We start from the raw sequence: 23,678 nt of genomic DNA on the forward strand, positions 1-23,678 counted from the left end.
ATGCTCGACTGTACAGGTATCCGTTCCCTGCACAGGAGCCCTGCTGTAGAGTATCATTAAGCTGGGAACAGGGACAACTGCTCTGATCAGCAAGCCCCTGCTTGCTCCACCCACATGCTTCAGGTGGAGCAATGTCAGTCTAAAATGGCACCGGAGGCCCACTGCAGGATGTGGGTAGGCATCAGCGAGGAGAAAGGGACCGAGAGAAAGATGGGGACAAGACAGCGTGTCAGGACAAGGCAGGGGCAAACTCGTGACATGGAAAATTGTATAGTCTGGGTCTCCTTTCCCTTCTAGATGAGCGGTAGCAGGTCCATGCTTTTAAGCATAGCCAACAGCTGAATTGCATCCATCCAGCATTGGAGATAGAACCTAGGAACTTCCCCTCTGACAATATGGGCTTGTATCCTCTGAAGGATAGAAAAATGCCCTCGAAAGAGTGTGGACTAAGCCCAAAGGCCCCCTAGAGACCTCAGGGCTCTGCCCACCTGTCCCAGGAAGAGAGCCTGTAGCAGCCAGCTCTGCGCGTAGAACTCTTCTGTGCTTAATCTCACTGCAAAGTAAGTGCTGCTTTCTGAGTGCAAACTCCATCCCTGTAGAAGAGGGGGGGATAAAGGGACAAGGTGAGTGAGATATCTTTTAATGAACTAACATCTGTTGATGAGAGTGGCGCTCTGTCAAGTGCCACAGATATTACCTCACTCAATTTGTTTCTCTTAGTTCCTTTGCCTGACAGGCTAATCTGTTCACAGCTGTGATCCCTAATTGCTAGCTGCTTTCTCAGTGAGTAAAATGCTGGGTGTTTTGGCCCTGATGTCCCCTCTCAGCCACAGGCTGCTGAGCCTGAGTGTCTGTCCATTAGAGACACATTTAGGGTGTGTCTAGACTACAGGGTTTTGTCGACAAAAGTGGACTTTTGTCGACAAAACTATACCTGTGTCCACACTGCCTTTGAGTTATGTCGACATAACGTCGACAAAACTCAGCAGTTTTGTTGACGTATGTAAACCTCATTCTACGAGGAATAATGCCTTTTGTCGACAGAGTTCTGTCGATAGAAGGCATTATTGCATCTACACTGTCCTTTGCGTCCACACTGTTATGTCGACAAAGCGGCTTGCTTTGTCGACAGAACTGGATGTAGTCTAGACGCTCTTTGTCAACAGAAGATTTGTCGACAGAATCTGTCAACAAAACTTCTGTCGACAAAACCCTGTAGTCTAGACATACCCTTTGGGACAACCTGGGCCCACCTAAGCCCTCTGCCTCACCCTCTAGCTCTCCTGCTCAGAAAGGCAGCTAGAATCCTGGTGCCCAGAGTACAAGAGCACAAACATGGGGATAGGTGGGGGCACACAGGCACTAATTTCACTAGACAGCCAGGAAAGGAAATGGGTGGAACCAGAGCATTGCATTGCTATGGTGCCCTTCCTAACCCCCTGCTGTGGCAGAGATTGGTAAAGCCACAGCATACAGGTTTGTCACAGGTGGGACAACCTAAAGGTATCCACGGGGGGATGTAGCCAACCCCTGTTTATGCTGAAAAGTGGTAATACGGAGCTCCCCATTAGCCTCTGCATTATTCTGTGTCAGAAAAGCTCAGAAGTTGCACAGTGGTGGTAGAAAGATGATCCAGTGGGTAGGGCACTAACCTAGAACTTGGGAGACCTTGGCTTAATTCTCTGCTCTGCCACATAATTCCTGAGAGATTTTGGACGTGTCTCTTAGTCACTATTTGCCTCAGTTTCCTGTCTCTATAAGGGGGGTGATAACACTGTCCTCCCTCACGTAAGTGCACGCGGATAAATCCAGAAAACACTGTGAGGAGCTCACATTTGACAGTAATGAGGCCCATATAAGTGCATACGATGGACAGGAGGGAAGGAAGCCATCTCCAGACAAGGAAGAGTCCCCCTTCTTAAATACTGCAGGCCTTTGTGGCAAGCAGGTCAAATCTTCTGATTAGTGACCAGCTGACAAATACATGGATGATTTCACAGAGCATCCTTTGTTTCTTTTTAGGGAAGATCAGGGCAGACTGGGCCTACTTCAGAAATTGCTACTGCTCCCCTTGTTAGGGCCTGTAGACACTCCGCACAGCAAGCATGACAAGCTAATTAAAATCCAGCAAGAAATTAGCAAGATTATTTTGCTAGGAAAAATCAAGAGCATAAAGCCACTCATTCTACAGGACTAGAGTCATCAATTTGACTTCATCATCATCATCATCATCAACAACCACCATGGGCTGAATGCCAGTTGGTGTCCGATACCTCCCTCACTAGTTCCTTCCATCTTTCCCTGTCCAATGCGGAGTGGCTTAGTTTCTGTAGACAAGCTCTGCACCAATCTACTATCTCATCTACCCATTCTCTGTGGGGTCTGCCTCTCCTATTCAGACCATCCATTATACCAGGGTCTTAACTTTTCACTCATCGTTCATTCTGCAGATATGCCCGAAGAGCTGTAACTTCCATTGTATCTCCTTCCGCAGTAGGTTCTCTTTTGGCTGTATCTTAATTTGACTTCTTGGGTGTGGATATAATTTGAATTCAGAGAGTACAGTCAGTACATGTTTGAGTGTGCACCCAGTTTAGAAATTACTAGGTATCCTCCTGTAACTGACAGAGGGGACTAAATATAGCACTCTCACCTAGACTTTCTGTGGGTAAGAGTGCCTAGGGTGTATGGCAGCAGACCCCTACATTTTCAAAGAAATTCTTCCAAATATAATCAATTGTGTTAACTGGGCACAGCCATAATAGTTTTGTGGCCCTGCTTGCACTAAAACCATCTAACCAGAAGAGGGAGCCCAGACATCACCATTGGAGTTGAAAACTGCTGCAGCTATGTTGAGAAGGAGAGGAGCAGCTTGGGAATCAGCAGGGCAAGTGTTGATCTGAAAAGGTGATTTTTTTTCCACTAGAGGACTGGAAAGTGCAGTCCTGGGCACCAGAATAGATACTGACACATCTAATGTTGTTCAGAAAAGAGCCCCCAAGCTACCCGGGTGAGTGGACGGGGCTGATCAAGAAAGAAAGCTGGAAAGAGCTGAAGCTGTAGGGCTGGGCTAATGGGACACTATAAGGATATTTAGGAAAACTGTGATTTGAGGCAGAGGATACTAGGGGGATGGCTAGAGCTGGATGTATATTGGCTAAACTGGGCAGGCTCTAGGGAAAGATACAAATCAGATATTAGGAATGGTAACACACAGAAACCTGTTGGGGAACATTTTATCTTGCCCGGGCACTCTTGACTGGATCTCAAAGTGACTATACTGTTACAAAGCAATTTCAGAAACCAGCTGGAGAGAGAAGCTGCAGAACTTGGTTGCATTTACAAATTTGACACCTGTAATCAAGATCTGAACAAAGACCTGACCTGGATGGGCTACTACATTCCCCACCCTAATGACCTAAAAAACTAAACACCGCATACTTACAGCCCTCTCTGTTAGCCTCTGTTAACTTGAAACAAAATACAGGACTATGTAGCACTTTAAAGACTAACAAGATACATAGTCCTGTATTTTGTTTCAGCTACACCAGACTAACACGGCTACATTTCTATCTCTGTTAACTTGGACACTCTAATTGACACTATTTTTCCTATTTTTTCCTCCAATCCCCTCTCTTTCTCTGCTATTTATTTATACCCTGAACCTCTTACTCCATTCACCTGAAGAAGTGAGTTGTGCCCACAAAAGCTCATGGCACCCTCTCCATTTTTGTTAGTTTCTAAGGTGCTGCAGAACTGTTTGTCATTTTTTTTTCAGTTAGTTTGTAACTTGACTACCCTGCTGAGACTTGAGAGCTGGATGGTTACTGCACAAATCATTCATAGAATACTCAGCTGGGTTTGTAAATGATTTGGCTTTGACATTGTTCCTGCCCCTTTTGAGCGAGTCCCTTGTGAACCTCTCAACAAACAAGTTTCCTGGCTGGTACTTTTGTGGAATCTGTGAATATAAGTAAATATTACAGACTATAGTGTTGCCAACTGTGGCAGTTTTATCATGAGCCTGATGATGTTTAGTATGTATCCAGCTGCTGAAACAAAAACAAAAAAATCCCAGCTTACCGTAGAACATTTTTTACTAGCCCTGATGGTTATGGATGAAAGCTTTCAAATGTGAAGAGAAGGTATCCTAGAGGCTCTGAAATTAGAAGGCATATAAAGACAATCCCAAATTTCTTATCTTTAAAGAACTTATGAATTTTAAGCTAGTTTCAGGAGTTTGGGGGCCTGGCTGATTATTTTTGAAGGCTTGCCATTGGCAACACAATTTTTGAATTGTTATTGCTGCATGAAAAGCATCAAACATTTCCCAAACAAGCTGCAGCTCAAAAATTATTTGTGGGGGGCAGGGAGAGAGGGGAGAGATTCTTTGAGGCAGTCCTCAATCCAGCAAATCACTTAAGCTCAGGGTTAATTGTAAGTACTGCGATGGTCCTGCTGACTTCCACAGACTGTGCTGTGTCCAGGTATAAAGATTTTGAAAAGAGAATGAGTTTGAGACCATCACAAATTATTAATAGACAACACACAAATTGGAAAAAGTGAGATTAATAAATGATTTATGATGAATTACTGGCCTGGGTTTAGCGATGAGCAGGAGTAAAGGGATTAAATGAAAGTGAGACGGAAGCTGATTATCTGGCCGTGGTTCCTGCCAGCAAGATGCGTCTGGCTGTGGGACTGTCTTTTCAAGGGAAAGGGTGGGCTCTTTATCATGCTTGGGCCATGTAGTATCAGGATGGACAGAGCTGCAGAGAATGAAGCATAGGGAACTGAGCTGTTGTAGCAGAAGACAGGGTTGCATTCCCCAAACATTCTTATTCTTCATTTTGAATGAAGATGGCAGGAGACAAATCGCTTGATCATTGTCTTTGGTCCACCCTCTCTGGGGCACCTGGTGCTGGCCACTGTTGGCAGACAGGATACTGGGCTAGATGGACCTTTGGTCTGACCCAGTACGGCCGTTCTTATGTTCCTCTGATTTTTTAGTGCTGGTAACTTCTGAGGGTGTGGAATCCAAACAGAAGAGCCTGAATGGAAACAAGGCTGAAATGTTCATCCAGAGAAATCTTTCTTGAGGGACAAATATTTAGTTGCTACTAAAAGGGCAGAGAAATTGAATTCAGACAGACAAAGCCCCTATCCACAAAGGCCAGAAATAATCTCGGCATGATGTCCTGTGAAAAATTCCCCCCAGAGGCCTCCCTCTTTCCTGATAGGAAAAGACACAGTGAATCTGGAGCTTGCTCCACCCACTGGTTCTAATGACAAGAAGCTTAACACGCAAGGCCAGTGTCACGCTGGCAGTGTCAATGAATGCAGCTCAGTTCCACTTCTCATCAGCTCCCAATAATGAGGCAACTCACAGTGGGGCTGGTGAGCCCCAGAACAGTCTGCCTACCAGAGAAAAGGTAAAAGAGTGGGAGAGCAGGGAGGCTGTTTTCAAAGCTGTGATACATGACGACTGCTAGCCCAATGCAGAAGGCTGGACAGAAATACCAATTTTATGTAATGTGTAAAACACCTTAAAACTGCCTAAGACTACACATCACTCAGGAATCAGTTCATCTGACACAGACATGTAGCCACCTCTGATGCGGAACGTGATTTCTGCTTAATGATGCACAGCAATGCTACATAACTGCTTGGGGGAGAAAGAATCCCATTTTCAGTTGTCATAAGGGGTGAATTAACAGAGAGGTTGTAATCTCTTGGCCAGGATGCCAGAGCTGACCACCTAATACCCAAGGTACTCTGGGATCTTTCTTGGCAACAAGCAATCAGGGCCTTTGTTTTCAAGAGGGTACGCCCAGAGCACCAAGCTGTGGCACTGAGTCAGGTACCTGCTTTGTAGGAAGAGCATCACCCTTGGATTCATCAACCTCACCCTCTGAAGCACCCAGCATCTTCCTTTCTCAGATTGCCTGCATCCGAGAAACTGGTTAATGATCCCCTGCCACAAAAAGGAAAAGAGAACAACTCTCACTAGTTCACTAGCCACAGGGAGATGCTGTCTGAATGTGTCTAATTACCCACCTGAAAGGCTGATAGGCAAAGGAGGAATATCCCAGACTCACCCCCGTTTCGAAAACATCAGTCACCCGCAGGGACAGCAGTGCTCCTGAGACTTGTGATGTTTGAGGACACTGCTCGGTTGCGATGTTTTAGGAGAGGCGTGTTTTAAATAAAGGACAAATGGATAGGCCTGTGTTCCACTTGAGGCCTGAAGGGGACTGCCCAGTTTGAAGGAAGACCAGCCTCTGGCATGTTCCAGGTCTCTCTGTTTCCCTCCAACCCCAGCCAGTCCTAGAGATATAGGAACAGTGCCATCATCTCACTGCATCTCCCTTGGTGGCAATAACAGTGACAGCAATAGGATGGAAATGAGCTCTGCAGGCTCTTTGGGGAATGAGTTGGCAGGGCCTGGTGTAGGGAGGGAAGGAGGGAGAGTAAAGTAATTGGTACCCTCCCACTCCTGGCAGACCCCACTTGCTTAGGTGGTCTGCCGTGCTGATACTGCCTATGCAAATGCTTTCTTCTGAGGCTGCTGCTTGTGTTATTAAGAGAGCAGGGAGCAAGAGCCCCACCCTGCCCTATTTGTGTGAAATGGATGGAACATCGCCACCATTTTAAATAATTGAATAATGAAATGAATATATTAATGCAAGGAGAGCTGGAAAGGGCTTTTGCTCCGGGCTTACATGGCCAAGCAGCCCCTGATGGTCCAGGGGAAAAGGCAGAGATACCTTTCCTACTTCACAGAGCTCATGATGTTAAATTGGGTGTCTCTGCTGATTCCTCCATAAAGCACCCCTTGCTTTTCCCCCCAACCTCTCTCTCTCTTTAAATTGATTCCACCTCCTTGTTTCCCTTCTTCCTTCTTGGCTCCCTCTCATTTCTCTTTGCTCTCTCAGATCTGCTCTCCTTCATTTCTTTTCTCTCACCCTCATCTCCCTGTGACTTTTACTGCTTAACACTGACAAATGCAGAGAATCAGCTCATAGAGCATGTAACCATCTTTAGGAAACATCCCCACTTCGCCTCTGCATACGTTTAATTTCATTTGTAGCATTTCATGGCCCAACAGAGCCATCTGCTTTCCCTGGACCCCACCTTTCCTTCAGGCAGTGGGGAGCAGGCTGGCTTAGCCTCGGAGCTCTGTCAGAAACTGCAATCGCTATCCAGAGGAAGTTGGCAGGCTGATGTGTCAGCTTTGCTGTGCGGCTCAAACATCCCTTCTCCCTCAAGTGCTGCACTAATCTGAGTTTGGTAAATTGGCCAGTATACAGTGCAGGAATGAGTATGTATTAAACATGGGCGAATTTAAATGCTGGTGAAAATTAGGGCATGACATTGCTAGCCAGAGACAGCAACTGTGAATGGTTCACCATACTACATCTCTGCCTGTGCCCCTCAGTCCTGCCCTGCAGCCCCCTGCTATTCCAGCCCTGGGCTCCCCATACAGCTCTGCCTGTGCCCCTCAGTCCTGCCCTGCAGCCCCTCTGCTATTCCAGCCCTGGGCTCCCCACACAGCTCTGCCTGTGGCCCTCAATCCTGCCCCGCAGTCCTCGTTCGCCCCCTCCGCTATTCCAGCCCTGGGCTCTCCACATAGTTCTTCCAATGCCTCTCAGTCCTGCCCTACATCCCTCCATCCCCACTACTCTAGGCCTCAGGTGTTCCTTTGCAGAGATTGATAATGGTGCTGATTTTAATAGGGTTTCCAGGGTCAGACCTGCCTGCATGAGGGAGAGTAGGCCCAGAGGCCTGAGTGCAGCAGCACAATGGGGCTAGGCAGGTATTCTGCATGCCCTTATTCTCTGCTGCTTCTGGAAGCAGTCAGCATGTCCCTGCAGCCTCTGGGTGGCAGAGAGTCTCCGCATGCTGCCCCCACACTCAGTGCCAACTCCATAGCTTCCAATGGCTAGGAACTGGGGCTCGTGGAATATGAGGGGTGGTGCTTGAGGGCAGTGACATACAGAGGACCCCTCCTCAGCCTCCCTGCTGCCAGAGGGGTATGTGCCGTTCACTTTCAGGAGCTGCCTGAGGTAAGCGCCGACTGCCTGGCTCCCTCTTGCACCCAAACTCTCTTCCAGAACCTGCACCCCAAACTTCCTCTCCGATCCTACAACCCACACCCCCTCCAGTACCCCAACCCTGTTGAAAGTGATTGAAGGTGAGGAAGAGCAAAAGATAGAGGGAGGGGCGATGGACTGAGTGGCGTTGATGCCTTGGAGTAGAGGTGGGATAGGGGCGTGGTGGCTTCAGTGAAGAGACAGGGCACAGGGAAAGGGTCTTCCGAGTCACATGATTAGATAGTTGGCAACTCTACCGGATGGGCATATGGAAGCCACAGCCACCCACCAGCCACAGCTGTCTGGGAGCTCAGGGAAGGGCTTGGCAGAAGGCAGAGACCAGTGAGCAATGGGTGGGCAGGCACCTCTTGGATGGTACAGAGGGGGGCAGGAAGAGGTAGAGTGAGGATGGGGCCTTGGAGGAGGCAGCTGAGTGAGGGCGGAGGCTTGGGGAAATGGCAGGACGAGGCCGAGTGAGGATGTAGGCCTCAGGGCAGTGAGGGCAGAGCACCTCTAGGGAACAATAAAAGTCAGCCCCTATGCATTATAATACTGGGGACATTCTAAGTCAAGTCTCAGTGGTCCATCTGAAAGGGAAGAAGTGCTGTTTGGAGCTAACTCCAAATCCAAATCTCGTACTAACTAATCACACTCCCCTCCAAAGTGTTCACAACAGGGCCTAGAAACAGGGCTGGTGGATGGCCTAGAAATGCCAAGAAGAAGAAGAAGGAGAGCTGGGGGAAATAACATCAACCCTAGGAAGAAGCACAGCAAGAAAAGCTGAGGCCACCACCGTCATTGCAGGGAATTGATCATTTACCGGGTGCCCAGTCCCTTCACAGGTCACCGCTCTTGCTAATAAGGCTCAGAAAACAGCTGCTTTCTTACAGCGAGCATTGTGGTAGCTTGCACCCCCCAGCTCCCACTGGTGAGTAGGAAGTGTCCGATCTCATTTACTTTTAAATAACATTGGGAGCCAGAGTGGGCTGTGTGATCGTTTAGCAAAAATCCGAGCTAGACCTGTTCTCTCCTCCGCACGCAAGGAGGGTCCCTCCATCTGGTGATGCCAGCTTTTTTTTGTGGAGACACTGCGAGTAAAAGGAGGAAAGGGGGGAGGGGCATCTCAGAAGTCAAAAGAGGGAGAAGCTGGGAACTGGGAGCTTCCTGGTGGTGGCAGATGGATGCTCTTAGAATGATGCACCATAAAGAGGGAAGAGGAGGGGGCAGGAACAGAGGACGCTGTGCTCATTCCAAGGGGCCATCCATCACTGGCTTCTGTACCTTCTATTCCCCATGCCAACAGGTGATGAAGCCTCATCCATAAAAGATTTCCTGGATGTCACTGGCTGGAAGACGCATTGGAGGGTTACACACACTCTGCATGAGAAATCAACTCCAGGCAAAGGAGAGAGCTGCCACGTTTCAACTCCCTGCACCCTGCTCCTCATAGACTGCACCCAGGAATCACTAGTCTCCTGGTCTCACCAACCACAGCTGCCTCCTTTGTCAAAGCCGCCTCTCCCCTATATGGTTTTTCCTCTGGGTAGCCACTGCAGGAGCAATGATCAGGGTGGGAGTTGAGCAACTTAAAAGAGTAAGTCAAGCCCCTAATGTGTGCAGTGATCCTCCCCTCCAGGTCCTGCCATATCCCCAGGCCTTCCCTGCTTCCCTTGCTGCTCTCCCCCCTCTTTTTTTCTTAGCCTCAACATATTCTCTTCCAGTTTAAAAAACTCAATTAAAAGCAAACCTCACCACAACAGTCTTTTCTGGGTTCTATTCCTGGCTCTCTTGTGGCTTTGGATGGGTCACATCCCTTCTCTGTGCCTCCGTTTCTCGGTTTATAAATTGGAGACCAAAACAGTGACCTACATCACTGGGAGGCTGCGAGGCTTAATTCATTAATGTCTGGAAAGCAATCTGAGATCCTCAGATAGAAAGCTCTAGCAGAGTATTGTTGTTATTTATTTTTCCCTGGAGGTATTTTTTTCCAAGTGGAAAAGCATCTCATAAATTTCTCAAGCGGAGCGAGAACAGGGAATGTAAAGGTTTTGCTTTGTTTCCAGTCATACCATCTCCCATCCCCGAGTTCTGCCTGTACCCCATATTTTAACACTCACAAGCACCCCAACTTTAATCAGATGACTCTCTGGTAAGGGGGCAGAATTTTTCAAAGAGCAAATGTGAGTCGGGGCAGGGAGGTGCAGCTAATTGATTCTCCTTGCTTGTGTGTGTGCCCGCACTGCTCCTTCCCATCCCCATTTCCATAAGGGGCACGTGTGGCGGACGGTAAGAACACAAGAGGCAGCAGTGAGTAACCAAAGTGGGCACAGTGCATGTTCCATTGCGGCAGACGAAAGGGAAAGATGGAGCATCTCGCGAGAAGGGGTGACTCTGTCGGGGCCTCCCCGGTGCAATCACTGAACACAGTTACTAAGAGGCACGTGTCTGTCCACAGCTTTCCTGGCTCAGGCCCCGGAGTGTGTTCAAAGCCTCCTTATCAGTTCCAGCTAACTCTCCTGAGCATTCTGTTACAGATGGTAGAGCCGGGAGTGTTAATTTTCTCAAGAACAAAGGCAGACACCGAGTACAGGGATGAACTTAGGACACTAACCTGTGACATATGCTGTATTGAGAGTAGGTTGGGAACCTACCCATTTACAATTAGGTACTATACGGGCTTTCAGTTACACTCAGGCTCTCTTATACCACTCTACCAGCTTAAGAGGGCCTTGGAGTTTATGGATCTCCCCTGAGAATCTCTGTGCAAAGCGAGTTCCTGGGTGTTGGTAAGGAATTCTGTGCTGGCCCTACTCCTGGCAAAGGAGTGACCAGATGGCACTAAAGTACAATATATTGTGTGTCTCGGGAGCCATGGGAAGCAGGATTTAAGCTAAAGCAACCCTGACATTGCTTTAACTCACATTGAGGAAGGGGGGAAGCAGAGTCCTGCATAGGCTTAAAATATTGGAAATACAAAGTTGGTACAAATGCTCCTCCCTAGCCTCAGCTTAAATAGAACAGGCCCAGTGTAGTGACTCTCCACGGGATGGATCTATCACTCGGTAGCCTTAAACTCCTCCGTCCCCCACCCACACTTGCCGAGATTTGTCCTGATTGCCGGGGAGCTGGGAATTCATGCTAATAACGAGTCCTCCAGAGTGACTTTTTCTTCCCTGTGTGGCTTTCCCCCTCCCCCTTCCATTCCCTGAGTGTTTAGCTCTGAAAAGAATAATTTATCAAATCATTTTTATTCAGCGTCGGAGGAGGAAGAAAAAGGCTAGCGAGGAAAAAAGGGCCCTTTGCTGTTTTAATTGCTTCGCGGTGTACTTGTGAGAATCGAGCTGGGCTTATCAAAGCCAGCACAGCTGAGTCGCTGCCTCTCGCTAATGAGAGCTGTCATGTGACCAGCCAAGGCTCCGCCGATGGACCAGATAGTGCCTCAAACCATCCAGTGGCTCAAATGCTTAGCAAGTTAATTTAAATGAGGAGCTGCAAAGTTTAAGCAGAGGGAGGAGAGCTTGTTTTGCAAAGACTTTGGAACCAAATGAAAGGATTTGTTTATAGTCATTTCTCTTTTTAAAAAAAAAATGTGACACAGTGGACAGTGTGTATTGGTTTGTTTTTCTCTGATGCATAGTTAATTGTAGTTTGAAAGAGGCAGGTGAGGGCAGGGATAGCCCTGCTGGCTAAACAATGTTGTAAACTCCCCCCAACATGCTGACTTTAATTGCTGAAGCTCCCCCTCTTTGGTATAAGGCTGCCCTGCCCAACAGAGTATGTCTGCACTGCAGCTGGGAGAGGCTCTCAGCCTGGCTTGACAGACACATGCGAGCTTTGCTCAAGCGAACGCAGATGTTGTGGTTCCAGAGGAGACTCTGGCTAGCCCCCGAGCCTAAACCCACGGAGCTGCATGGGCTTGAGAGACTCATTTCCTGCCCACCCCCAGTGCCCACACTGCTATTTTTAGAGTGCTAGCTATAGTCCCACTAGTGAGAGTCTGTCTACCTGGGCTAAGAGGCAGAGTACACACACACCTTTATGGGCCTGGCCCCGCATCCAGACGTGCCATGCAAGCCAAAAAGAGATCTGTGCGTGGAGCAGCAGCTGAACCCTTAGGCAGTGGTAGCGATGACATTGGTGGAGATGTGGGATGTACCTGATGTCCTCATATGCATTTCGGTGCTTTTCAGAGGGAGAGATTGGCCCTTAGTAATGCTGCCAGGCTTATTGCAAAGAGATGCAGGGAAACTCCCTGGATATAACCCTAGCAAAGTTCCACAATCTTGACCTGCAAGCTGCCAGCAATCCCAGTCCTCTGCTTGCCACACACAGCTCTAGCACTGCCCCTCAGTCCTGCCCTGCAGCAACTCTGCTGTTGCAGTCCCATGCTCCCCACACAGCTCTGCCATTGCATGTCACACCTGCCCTGCAGTTATTCCTGTCCTGGACTCTCCATATGGAATTGTCACTTTCCACTTAGTTTTCACCAGCTGGAGGTTGAGTGCTACGGGTCAGGATTTACACCAGCCGGCAAGTGTACTATTTACACCAGGATTAAACCCTGCCCTGCAACACTTTTTGCTACTTTGGTTCTGGATCCTAGCTCAGTTCTCCCCTGGTGTATCAGCCCTGATCTAACAGGTATTTAGAAACCCAGACCCCAGATTATGTGCCACTGCAGTCCACAAAGCTCCTGCTGGCACTGTGCCATTGAACAGCTGTGGCTGCCCCGTGTCAGCTGACTTGCACACACAGGGCTCAAGCTACGGGGCTATTCAATTCAGTGTAGAGGATTGAGCTTGGGCAGCAAGGCAATTTTATAGCCCAAGCCCATTTCATAGGCCAGACATAGGCCAGCTGCCAGGTTTTTACTGCAGTGTAGACATGCCCTAAGTTATCAGGGTAAAAGTTCCCTAGGGGCCTACATTTCTACCTCTGAACATGAGCACTGCGGCTTCTCTGTAGGCACCTATCTGCCATATATGCCCCAGAGTGACTCCTGAACCAGGGGAAGATAGGTGTATGGCTGCTTGTGCTGTGTGTGTGGGCCTTATCTGGTATCCATGAAGTAAGTTTGCTGACTGCTGTGGAAGAAAACATTGTCCTCACTCTGCGTTTGGTAGCAACAAGTAGCCAGAGGCAGTTTATTCGAGCAATATTGCAAGGGAAGCCTGATTCGGAACAGAGGGGTGGGGGGGAAGATACCCCCCCCCCCCGGCAGATCTCTGAATACAAACAGTTATGAAGCAGCTTATATACTATGCAACAATGGCTAAACAATTATCCCTTAGTTCCTCCCAGGTGCTACCTTATCTTCAAGGTTCTCACTGGAGTCAGCGTTCCATCCTTATCTCCGTATGGAGGTGAGAGGCGAAGGCAGCTTCTTATTACTGCTCTCGCATTGTCAAGAGTCAGAATTAGCCTGACTCTTGCTCTCTTGCTAACAAGACTAAGATGGCTGCATACGAATCCCTTTTCCCCGTTTCCTACTTCCACACTGCATTTTGTCCCATTCAAAATCCAGTCACCGGAGGGGAGTGTCCTTTTTATAACCCAGAGCTTAGATCAGTCGTGTGGCAAGACCCAGGTTCAATTCCCCTTTGGCAAAGAGGGAGAAAGGATCTGTAGAGGGTTTCCCATGTCTCAAGAGAGTGCTGTAACCACTGGGCAATGAGACATCCTGGTGAGGGGCTCCTTTAGCTTCTCCTCTGGAAGCAGCCAGCGTGATAAATACTTCAACTGTCACTGGGCCAGGGAGAATGAGAATAGCTTTGCAGTACAATGGTAGAGGGTACCCACCTGAGAGGCGGGAGACTGTGTCCAGTTACCCTGCTTCAACTGTTCTGTCATTATTTGTCCTCACTGGAATAGCTTCAAGAAGAGAGGCTATCAGACTATCCCAGAGCTCAGTACATGCAGCCTGTGCCAGAGAGATGGGCGACCCCTGTGCAGATCCTTTCTCCTGCACTGCCAGGAGCTGAGTTCACTCTGCCTGGGGCTAAATGTTTCATAGTGAGCAACACCCCCACTACTTGTTCTGGCTGTTTGGTGGATTGGGACAGGCCACCAAAAGAGGCCTAAGCCGCCTGCCCCCATGAGATAGGTTTCCGTTTGTGGATTGCTATTAGAGATAGGTGCTTCTCTTAAGCCTGGACTTTAGCTGGGAGAGGAGAGTGGCTTAGCCCACATCCCTATCATCAGCATCTCTCAATAGCTGTCTTAGGCTCTTCCCTGCCTACCATGCTGGCTTTGTGGATCACAGTCCAAAGTTCTGATCTCTCCCTGCTCATTGTCTTGGGAGCCTCAGACCCTCGCTCAGGCTGGGTGCATCGCAGTATTGATCCTGTGGTTTTATTAGATGCCTAAAAGTTAGGTGCCATGTTGCTCAGCACTGCAATACCAAAGTGAGGTCCTCCGGCAGCAGTTCAGGGCCCCAGGGCAGAACAAACAGTGCTTTCCCCCCAAGACACAAGCTGCACCCACGCGGTCATGGTACACCTGACATTTGGGTGCTGCCCCACCTGTGTTGGCTGGTGCCCAGGGAGCTGCCAGCTGTACTGCTGAGCATGCTCTTCCAGCCTGGCTGCCAGCTGTTGAACTGTACAGACCTAAAGACCCTTGCCCTGTCCCCTACCCCATTCCCTCCTCAAGGCCACGCTTCTGGCCCACCCCTTCTCCAAGGCCCCGCCCCTGCTCCCTCCTTCCCTCTCTGCTCCTTCCATTACTTGCTGTCTCCCACCCTCACTCGCTTTCACCAGGCTGGGGCAGGGGATTGGTGTGCAGGGGGGAGTGAGGAAGGACACTTACCTCAGGCCATTCCTGAAAGGAACCAGCACACCCTTTTGTCAGTGGCCCTAGGCCATGGAGTCTTTGCATGCTGCTGCCCATGGGCACCACCCTAGCAGCTCCCATTGCCCACAGTTTCTGGCCAAAGGCAGCTGCAGAGTTGGCACTCAGGGCCAGGGCAGCATGCAGACACCCCCCCCCCCCCCCCCCACACCCTCACGTGAGGCTAAAGGGATATGCTGACCACTTCTGAGGGCCTGCCTTAGACCTTCCGTGCTGCCAGGGTGTCCAGGAGCCTTTGGCCCCTTTTAAATTACCCAGCCCCTTGGGCAATGGCCCCCTTTATCCCACCCATTGGCAGGCCTGGCCTAAGTCCTTTTGTGGGTCCTAACTTATAGCACCTCCTGCCCTTAAACTCCCCATTGTGGTGCCAAAACTTCACAGGTCTTACCTGTAACACCTCCTGCTGTTCCAATACTGAAAGCACTGCAGCACTAAATGGAGCAGATCCTCATCAATGCAGCCAATTTACACTGAGCTAAGGGTACGGGCTCTGTGATGGAAATGAGGGGAAGCAGAGTGTGTGAAGGAGGACACTTCAATATCTAACATTAAAAAGTCTCTTTTCTATAGGACTATTCATGTCTCTTCTGTCTGTCATCCCACTTAGATTTCACATTTTTAATTAAAAACTCTGTAACTGCTATTTCTGTTATATTGTTAAACCATTGACTGAATTCTACCTGATCGCTTGTCAGTTTGTTCTGAGGAAGAGGCAATGTCTTTTTCTTTACAATATCAAACATTAATAAAATATGTTGGGTTTTTCTTTTTCTTTTTTAAAGCCTTAACTTTAAAACAGTAGTTTCATAAAAAGCTTCTTTCTCAAAAGCAGGGATGGGACAATCTATTATTGAATGAAACAAATCAATATTTAATGCAATGTGATGGCTGAGATTTGCTTGAGTAGTATTTTACATTCGTGTGTATGCTGTTAACTCTGCCTTATTAGACATATGCTGCATAGGTGAGTTAAGGTTGCTGTGGGAACCATCTTTTTTTTTTTTTTTTTAATTCTCTGGCTTTTATGTGTGTAAAGTCAACCCTGAGCTCACTCACATTAACATCATGTAATTTCTTTGCTTGAGGAAAGGATACCTGAGCATTTCCTTGTCTCTGCTTCTGCATTCAGTTGCACATTCAAATGAGGGGGGATATGATCCTCATCCCCTAGCTGAAGTAGTGTAGTAAACTGGCTTTCCAAAAAGAGCAGGAACACCAGCCATTAGCACAGCATATGAATGTGTGTGTGTGGGGGGTTAATCCACTGTGTCCTGCTGCCATCCACATGCTGGTACATGCCTTATAACATACACAGTTAAAGCACAAAAGCCTGGAACAGAAGTAGATGAGTTGAATCTCTACGGCCATGCATCCTGTGTCATCATTTACACTAGTCTAAGTGCTGCCCCATTGGATTGGTAAGGTTTGATAACCCGAGGTATAAAAGAGCCACTAGGTGTATCAAGGTGGGATATCAGTCTGGCTTCAACTTTCCCAGCTTCTCCAGTCTGGAGCCAATGCGTTTGTTTGTCTGTAGTTGGTCTCCCTCACCAGAGTAAAAAGTAATCAAGATACCAGGCCTTGGTTGTCTCTTGCACTGGTATGACACAGGTATAGCCAGGGGCAGATGAGAGTTTTGCGGGGCCCAGAGCAGCACAATTTCACAGGGCCCCCCTTTGGGGAAAAAGTAGAAAAAAGGCATCAAATGCGCAAATTGAAGGATATTTACATATTAAATGTGAATTGGGTAAAATTGATAGAAACTTAATTGAGTTGGATAATTTTTATTTGAATTATATTGTATTGTCACAGATTTGCCATGTGTGGATGGTGCAGGAGTGTGGTGGCAGAAGACTGAGGATGTGGGGATGCAGGAGTTTGGGGATGTAAGAGGCTCAGGACCGGGGGTTCCAGTGTATGATAGGCTCAGATTTGGGGTCAGGTGGTGCAGGATTGTTATGATGCTGCAGTGAGATGGGGGTTTGGCCACAATTGAGGGCATGTTGGCCAGGCTTCATTTTTAAATAAAATATCATGTCAAACTCAAAAGGTTTTAGCATTGTCTTTATTTATGAGAGGAGCAAGGAACCTGTTTTGAGTCAAGGGTCACTGACCCACAGAAAAGTCAGTTGGGGCCACACAAGTGAGATGCAAAAATAAAAAAAATACCAAGCCTCACTAATGTGGTCCCAAGGATGCTGGCACAGGTGGCAGAGTGCTGGGGCCGGGAACAGGGTGGTGCTCAGTGCTGCGGTGGATGGCAGGGTGCTGGGGCCGGGGACAGGGTGCTGCTGGGTGCTAGGGTGGATGGCACGGTGCTGGGGACAGTGTTGGTGGGGGCAGGGGACAGCGTACTCGTGGAGGATCTGGGCAGGGGACAGGGGCAGCTGAGACCAGTACCTGGCAATCCTGCAGCACCTCTGGGTTCCAGGAAGTGTGCGACTGCACTCCCCCTCCCCAAACAGCTGGTGTGCGCGCTGCCTGAGCAGCAGGGGCTGTTGCACCCCAGCAACTCATTCCGTGATGCCGTCCTGCGGGGGGAAGAGAGAGGGGGGAGTCCCAGGGCAAGGCATGCTGCCTACACAGTTGGAGCTGCACAGACCTGGTTCTCCTGACCTTCCTGTTCCCTCTCACTGCACAGAAAGAACCCGGAACAAAGTTGCCAGGTGCCACAGCCCCAGCTGCTCAGGCAGCACGCCCCAGCCCCTTTGGGGAGGGGAAGTGCTTCCCTCCCTGCTATGGTCAGATGGAGTCACTTCTGTCTGGCACCCCCCTGGTGTACTGGCCGGGAGCAACTGTTCCCTCTGCCCCCACCTCCCTATGCCTCTGCATTGCCAGGGAGGGACACAAAACAAGTCTGCTGCTTCTTTAAGCAGCTGGCTAGCCAGCTCTCTCTTTCAGATAAACTGAGATAAAAAACACCGGCGCTGGCGCGGGGCCTATTGAAGCACAGGGCCTGGGGCAGTCACCCCACTCACCCTGCCCTATAACTGCCGCTGGGTATAGCATTGAGTTCAGTGGAGGTATACCAATTTACACAGGTGTATGAAAGAGGAGACTCAGGCCCATTCTGTGAAGATTGGTATTGTCTCTAGAACAGGCTTGGTAAGATCAGTTTCCTTCTCCTTGTCTCTTTGAAAAGCACTGAAAGGAGACCAGCAAAACACCTCCAGCCGGCATTCAAACTATGGATAAATGATGGCAAAACGTCTCATTACCTAAGTCACAGGGACGATAGTCTGCACTTTGCCCTTGATTGTCTTGGACACCACCATTAGTCAAAATGCTTGAGGGCAAGTCATGTGATCCTCTTCTATATTAGAGGCCATCAACAACACGCAGTGCTAAATGCATCCACCAAAAATAAACCAAAGTATTACAGCCCCCAGATGACTAAAGTGCCTTAGGTCTCCTCCCTCCCACCTGTAACCTGCACATTCCTGAATGTTGTGTGGCTGGATATTTCCCTCTTGATGCTCAGAAACATCTGGCTCACTAGCTATGGTTGATCTATATGTTGGTCAGCAAATATTCACCCTTTTTTTAGATACTGGTTTGACAAAGCCCTGGCTGGGATCATTTAGTTGGGGTTGGTCTTTCTTTGGGCCGGAGGATGGATTTGATGACCTCCTGAGTTCTCTTCCAGCCCTATGATTCTATGAGTGTGAGAGATTTCAGCCCAAAGGATTAGTTTTGATAAAGTTGAATTTGCGTATTTTGGAATTGCCAATAAAAATGCCAGCTCATTCATGATGAGTGTTACTACATTTGAAAAATAAAATGTATATAAGGCTGGTAAAAAGCATTGGAATGGTAGGCTTAGACACAGAAGTCTCTTTCTGTCTACCTGGCAAAATGGTAGACCTAAAGTCAGAAATATCTTTCTCCCTGGGTTATGGCAGACCAAGCTTCATCAATGTATCTCAACCTTCAAGGTGTGATATGGAAGTTTAGTCTCCATGGCCCATTTGGTCTTTGGTTTCTGTGCTAGAATTGCCAACAAAGGGGAAGGTGGCAATTTGTACTTAACATGGTGGTGATTTGGGGTATAACGTGACTATTTTGGCCAGGACCTGGGAAAACAGAGTGAATCCACTTTAAGCTTTTATGAAGTGCAGTTACATCCATGATTCCATGCAGGATGGTGGTTAAAATGGGTGTGTGATTTCCTTCACGGGACACGTTTAAGTGTTTTTCACAGTTGTGAGTTCAACTGCATGCATTTTCATGGATTCTGAAACCATTTCACACTGCTTGTGCCCTTTGATGGTGGTTTGGCTTTTTTTTCTTCAATCACTAGTGTGAGCAAAATGTTGTTCGAATGACCACAGAAAGAGACATTCAGGCCTGTGTTGTCAAGATACTTTATTCAAGAAAAGAAATGAATGTGGGGCAGAAACAGAAGTAATGTATAACAGGGAAGTTAGCCAATTTGAGAACAGGAAAAAAAATTCCACAGCAGTTAGACGGCCAGTTAGCAATGACGAATATTCACAATTCTTTAATTGAATGAAACTCCTTTACAAGTTTCCTAGCTGAAATTTGCTCATGTAAAATACTCATTGAACAATTTTCAATAATGCATAAAATAGTGATTTGTTCACAGACCAACTGAAAAAGAGGGTGAAATCTACAATATAAACTAAATGTAGTGATTAATCTGTCTTGAGTGAATGACTGACAAACAACTGCCTCTGGGAGAATCAGGCTTGATTGCTCATAGGAATGGAGAAAGAACAGTGAGCTGCCACATTCTGAAAAGTTCAGAGTGTTGGGTTCTGGGATTTGGATTTCACTGATGATAGACATTAGCAGTGGTAAAGTTTGGCTGTCGATATGAGCTGACCTACAAAAGGTTATCTGGATTTGGGAGGTTGGTTCAGGCCTATATTCAGCTGGGAGTAGGAAGTCTGTATGTGTCTCTATACAACTTTGTCTCAAACCTCTCCACATGCAAAGAAGATATTTAGTGTCTGTTGTCATTGCAGGGTATGTAGCAGCAGGACAAATTAAAACTCCAGCATTTGAGGCACTAGAGGCTACATATTGTTGGACACATGTGAACAGACTGTAAATAAACAGAAAAGGTCAGCACTATCCCAAAGCTGCATATGAAATAATTGCAAATGACTGCGTGCTTCAGGCCTACCTGTTTAGTTAACAAGGGTGGAGCGGGGGGATGAAAAAGCTGCTTCTGTAACATGTGAGAGTTCAAATCAAGAGTGGTCAGAGGAGAAATACCAGGGGAAGAGTATTGGCCATGAAAGACTGTAGTTATTTAAGAGGGGAAAGATCCTCTACAAAGTTTTGACTGATTAATGTGGAATATAGACTGCACTTGGGCCACGTCTGAGGCATGGCACTAAGGGAATCTCTTAGTCCAGCAGTACAACCCGGGAGACATCATTCATTCACAGCCATCCAGAGGATTCATGCAGACATTCTAGCTGAGAGCTGAACAGAGACCTGTGAGCAACATGTGCAGTGACACTAGGCACATCCAGGAAAGAGGCATGATAGAGATTCGTGGGTGTTCTGGGAATACAAATGCACAAGACTCACATGACTCATAACCTGTTGTGGCAGGGTCAGGCCAGGGAGTTGCTGCAGGGTGGGCCTATTTGAAATCATGGGAAGGTGGGCGCCCGCCCACATTCTAAAAGCCCCTCCCCAACCTTATGGGAGGGACACTGAACCCATGTTCAACTGAATCTGGGGGACAAAAAATGACAACAGGGTCAAGGAGTGCGGGTCACAGGTTTAAAATAAGGGAGCCGGATGGGGACACCGAGCAGAGAACCCCGGACAGCGCCCACTGCTCCTCAAAGCTGTCGATGGAGCCAGTGGACGCCGCCCAGAGGAACTCTGCCCGGATTCGTGACACGAGGGAAGAGCGGAAATAGGCCCCACAGTCGCAGAGAACCCCCTCGTCTAACCTCCTCCTCCTGCTATTATAGATGGCAGCTTTCGCTAAGGCCAGGAGGAGGTTGACGAGGAGGTCTTGCGACTTTGTGGGGCCGCGGATTGGGTGTGCGTAAATAAAAAGGTGAGGGGAGAAGTGCAGCCAGAACCTTAATAAGAGGTTCTGGAGGAGCCGGAATAGGGGCTGCAACCTGGCGCATTCAAGGTAGGCATGCGCCAGGTTCTCCCTCACGCCACAAAAGGGGCAGGTGTCTGGGATTGGGGTGAACCGCGCCAAGTACACGCCCGTGCTCACGGCCCCGTGAAGGAGCCGAAAAAGACAGCCCCAAAGGGTAAAAAACCCTGTAAGTAGAAGCAGAGAACTGCAGGCCAATTAGATGCAGCTGGGAGGGAGCTGGCTCAGGCAGATTGCGGCCAGCTGACTTCTCTGCTGGCTGACTGAGGGCCTTTAAAAGCCTCAGCAATTTGAAGCTGGGGAAGTGTGAGAGAGGAGGGAAGGCAGGTGGTGGAGAGACAGAGCAGAAGAAGTTTGAGACCAATAATCTGCAACAGCTTTAGGTGGGGGCAGCTAGGGAGAGAGTCTGAGGAGGTGTGGCTGAGCTCCCTACCACAGAGACCTGCTCCAAAACCCAAACTCTGCGGTTAGGAGTGAGAAGCCTGAGCAGTGGTGGCTTGGGTAAGAGGGGTCCTTGCCACACTGTATATAACTGTGCATGTGCCCATGGAAGTACGGGTGGAACCTCTGTAAACCAGGGCTCTTTGGTCTGGCAACATCCATGGTCTGGCAGAACCACGGATGTTTCAGGACCAGAGTCCCTATGGCTGAGAGCCCCGAGGGCTGGCAGGGCATTGGGCTGCCAGCAGTGAGCTGCCAGTGGGGCCAGGAGCTGAGTATGTCCCCACAGGGTTGCCTGCTAGGGCAGTGTGGCCTGCGGAAAACTTCAACCAGCAGTTGAGCCAGGACAGGGTGGGGTCGAAAACAGGGGAGGAAGACATGAACAGGATTTATTAATGCCAATTACTTCTTCCTCCTGGCCTGTAAATTCCTTGGTGATTGGCCTCTGAATGTCATTACTCACCTTTGTCAGACCTTCACACGTAGCCCTTACTTTACTTAGTAATTACCCGACAAGTATCCTTTTAACTTTGCCACACAGCAAATTACATGGCCAATTTCCCATAACTACATGGTGATTACATGGCCCTGCGCACTACCTAGTAATTATAGTCAAAGGTGTTTTCACCTAGGTTAATTTCTATGGGGTTGATCGTGTTTCTCCTCTCCCCCTTCCACTACTGTGCCCAGGTCTTGTGTGCAGGACTCAGTCTCTCCCACAGCACCTGTGGGATTCTGGATTCCCTCAAGAACACTCCGCTGGTCCAAGGATGCCACCCTGCCACACACACAGAGCACTCATGGGCAGCCACAGAGGGATCTCTGACACTGAGGTGCTAGTGGAGCTGCACTTCCAAGAAGAGGGCCAGAGTTGCACAGTCCTCTGCTGTTCTCCCCTGATACCTGAGTTTCCTGAGTGTGGGGAGAGGGTGGCTGTGGAGCTAAGGGTCCTGCCCTATTCTGTAGGGTGTTGTGGGAGCATTCCTGCCGACCCCCGACTGAACAATGTGTGTGTGTGTGGGGGGGGGGGCGGGAATGTATCCCCTTGTGTGGGTTTTCCTGCCAAAAGGGATGATGGGATTTCATGGAACCTGCTGTTTTTAGCTCTTCTGTTCAGATTCAGCTGGAGGAGAGAGAGTGCCTCTCTCTGTACCCGTTACAAATCCCTACCCTGCTATCACAAGGCAGTTACTACCTAATCACACAGTTTTTATTGCATGCTTCACCGCAAAACACCCTGCCAGGCCAGATGCTTTAACAGGTCATATTAGGGAAATAATAACAAAGCAATTCAGAATGCTGGCCTCATAGCTACTGGGTAATTGAGTGACCAGGCTGTTCTGTAATTTCTTTGTCAATATGGCTCTGTGGATTTGGCTAGGAAAAACTGTGTCAATTTTGAAGCAATGATGGACTGTGGGCCTAGGTGAAAGGCGCTGGTGAGTTTCTACAATTCTCCCTGGACATGCCTCACAAAATTGGAACTAATCTTCCAGCACAATTGGTACTAATTGGTATCCTTGATGGCATGCTCAGGAAAGAGGGCAAGGATCAAAAGGACCCTAGCGGCTGAATTCTCCTCTTGCCTCTAGAAGTGATCTTTCTAAGTCAAGCATGAGGGATGTGCCTGGCAGCATGAGGACACTGGAATATATGGAGTGAAATGCTGGCTCCACTGAAGTCAATGACAGAACGTCCATTTACCTCCCCGGGGCCAGGATTCTGCCTGGGGTCTCAGCCTCTTGTTTGTCCAGCAGCTTTTGCCAGCACTAATATTTGTATTTTAACAGAAAATTGTAAGGATGCTCTCTGTGTTTGGTCCGCTTTGCTGGCACCCTGTGATTGGACAGCACAGTACGAGTGGCTGCATCTTCTTTGGGCTCACTGATTCCACCTTTACTCTGAGGGATGCATGTTGAATTCTGGAGGGGGCAAATGAAAAGAAAAAAGAGTGGACTTTTTGCGGTAGCCGTTCCAAAATAATATTTTCCTACCAAAGAAGGGTTGTGAGTAAAGCGGTGGGAGGGGGGTTGCAATGTGACGGGAGTGAAAACCTGAAAGAGTGAGATGGTGTGTCCAAGAGAGTGCGTGTGGGTCTGTGTGTATATAAGAATGCTGAGGAAGAGAAAAGGCATGTATATTCATCCATTGCTGTGTGATCCTGACGGAGACTGAGATGTGTGGGGACATCATGTGTG

At 48.5% G+C, this 23,678-nt stretch overlaps 1 protein-coding gene across 1 annotated transcript in view; it reads left to right on the plus strand.

Annotated features, from left to right (window-relative positions):
• The window catches only part of LSAMP (limbic system associated membrane protein), a 1,541,410-nt gene that overhangs the window by 857,688 nt on the left and 660,044 nt on the right, over positions 1-23,678 (plus strand). The window lies entirely within an intron of this gene.

This window comes from Pelodiscus sinensis, chromosome 1 (assembly GCF_052426305.1).
Source record: "Pelodiscus sinensis isolate ZL-2025 chromosome 1, ASM5242630v1, whole genome shotgun sequence".
Taxonomy (NCBI): domain Eukaryota; kingdom Metazoa; phylum Chordata; order Testudines; family Trionychidae; genus Pelodiscus; species Pelodiscus sinensis.